This window comes from Arachis hypogaea, chromosome 5 (genome assembly GCF_003086295.3).
Source record: "Arachis hypogaea cultivar Tifrunner chromosome 5, arahy.Tifrunner.gnm2.J5K5, whole genome shotgun sequence".
Lineage (NCBI taxonomy): Eukaryota > Viridiplantae > Streptophyta > Magnoliopsida > Fabales > Fabaceae > Arachis > Arachis hypogaea.
The window spans coordinates 100,530,919-100,533,663 of NC_092040.1; the positions used below are offsets into that span (position 1 = coordinate 100,530,919).

The 2,745-nt window shown below is 36.2% G+C and overlaps 1 long non-coding RNA gene across 1 annotated transcript; it reads right to left on the reverse strand.

The window, feature by feature from the left end:
• Window positions 1-211: 211 nt before the first annotated feature.
• LOC140184743 (uncharacterized) lies at window positions 212-2,488 on the reverse strand. The gene is made up of 4 exons (XR_011882340.1): window positions 2,307-2,488; window positions 2,161-2,215; window positions 1,944-2,072; window positions 212-472 (listed from the first exon to the last, which is right to left on the reverse strand). It is a non-coding gene; the product is annotated as an uncharacterized lncRNA (long non-coding RNA).
• Window positions 2,489-2,745: the final 257 nt, after the last annotated feature.

Genomic DNA, 2,745 nt, shown 5'->3' on the forward strand with positions numbered 1-2,745 from the left:
TAAAGCAGAGGTGGTGTGGTATTACGACCTCTAAAATAAAATAAGTACATATAATAGCAGAAGAATTATAATATGCTAGGAGCCGTGAAGAAAAGAGGAAACAAAATCGCAAAATAAAAGCGCAACGCTCAAGGAACGGGTTAACCTGCGTGCTAAGGAAACCATAACTATTAAACATATGATAACAGAGGTAGGAATAGAGTACCAAAGATACAAAATAACAAGCTCCTAACTCAGCCTGCGAAGTCAAGACTGGCCGGAGAATATTTATATATATATACATACATATCCAGAACCCAAAAGTACATATACACAATCCTGCCTCTCCATAAACCTCTAGGAGGATCAAAAGAACAAGTTATGCGGAGAGAAAACCAAGTATATATATACACATCATAGCATAACAAAATAACCCTGTAACCACTCCGCTTCAAGGGTCCAGACGCCTAACGAGATGCCTCTCGACCTGCATCTGGAAAACAACAACATAGTATGGAATGAGAACCGGAGGTTCTCAGTATGGTAAAGGTGCCACACACATAATATATAAGGTCCTAGGAATGCCAGAGGCAATCCTAGAACGCCGACACTCAGATTATAGAGCTTAAAGTATTAAATAGAAGCCATAAAAGGTGGTTTTCTAAGGATATTTAAACCTAACTTAAATTAACCTTAAATCTAAATCCCATTCTGTCATTCCTCCTTACCTCCAACTCCATCATGCATTTTCACAGACAAGTAAACAAACAAAGGCAAGCACAAGAAGGTTACAAGTACTGCAGATAACAAATATACATTTAACATGGCAAGTACATTTAGGCACACCCGGTTAATACACAAGCAAGTAGTTCAAGTAATATGCATATGATGCATGCATGTCCTATGGCTGATGAGGCTCATCTGTCGGTTATCCAGCCAACCCGACAAGTCTGAATTGTACTTAGACTGTCCCCCGACGTGCATCCCCAAGAGTCTATGCATAGTTTTTCTCAATTAATCAATAATACTCAATGGGGGTAACATTCCCGGGAATTTATATAGTGCCCGGTCACACACTTACGTCGTAGGGTCAACAGAGTATCGAGTTTTCAACCTGGTACACGTGGTGGCAAGCCACGACACTTAATCCAGGGAATCTCGTATCTCAAATTATTCAAATTCATAAGCCATATAAATAATTCAATTATAATTCATCAACTTCAACATCATTCTCAATCGCATTTCATTCATCATCATACATCAATCATATTCAATCCTTATCCTTCATTATCACACCTCTCATTCCGTCCATCAATAGTTCCAATTCAAAACATAACTCATTCTTTTCTAAATGAATCAAACTTAAAACATACTCATTTTCTTAATAACTCTAAATCAAACCATATAACCTTTGAATCTAAATCTTTTTAAATAATCATATAAACAAAATCTCTAATTTTTTATAAAATTTCGGCAGCATCTCCTCTAAAACTCGGACTTTGCCACCCTTTTCGGGTCCAAACCTGCTTCCTTTTCAATTCAACATATCCTTCCTCATTATCATAACAATCTCCACAAAAAATCTACCTCAGATCAACAATTAAACTCATACAATATTCAAATCCAACAATCAAAATTCAACTGAAAGTCATAGTTCACAAATCCTAGGCTTTTAACACAAAATACCTCAAATCAATAATTCACCGAATCATTAATTAATCAACAAGCACCAAACCAACCATGTTCATCAACAATAACATTCAACTATAATTCTCTCCAAATTAACATAACAACATTCACCATCCAAAATTAATAACTAATTATCCAATAAACTTCAATCAATTATATTCATCGACAAATTACTAAATATTAAACATACACCTGCATTCCAACTTATCCTATGGTCATCTAGCCTAAGTTTTCACAGAACATTATATATTAAATGCAAGAAACCTAAACCATACCTTAGCCGATTTCCACGTAACGACCAAAGCTATTTATTCAAAACCAAGACAACCCCTCAAAACTCAACTAATCCGCTTCCTCCAAGTTCCAGTATTCACAATTTCAAGCTCCAATTATTTATTTTCAACCTAATACACATTCATAATACATATATACCCAATTTAATACTCAAAGCTCAAATTTAATGAAAATAAAATAGAATTATCGTATCCTCACCTTACCCAAGCTTCACATAAGTAAGAGTGAACGTTTCTCTCAAGCTAATTGGATCCTAAAACATCAGAAATCAAAGAAATTCAATATTCCCACTTAAAATTTGAAAATTGGGGGAAGATGAAGCTGAGAGTGATTAAATAAGTTACCTATGAAATTGTTCCGATAGAAATGTAGAGCTCGACGCGGTGAACGCGTGGCCGCAAACGGTGCGGCGATTGGAGCTCGGATGGAGAAGTTACGGGGATCGGAAATTAACGTAAGGGTTACGGGAATGTTTCTCGTTTCTCTTCTCCCTGGAAGCTGAAAGCTTCGTTGCTGCAGTAATGAGGGAGAAGACAAAGCTGGGTTCATTTAATAGGGCTGGTCCGGTTGAACCGACATCCCGGTTCGGGTCCGGTTCAACCGGTTCGGTCTTTTCAGTCCAATCTTGGACCATTTTCTTCAAAATTAGTGTCAAAATTCTCGTTTCGATGAGTTCTACCCTATTTTGATATAATATTCGCATTTCTAATCTTCCTTATTAAAAACTAATTTATTAACTAATTTAACCGGGGTTTACAATAATAGTTTTTTTGTTAGGTCATT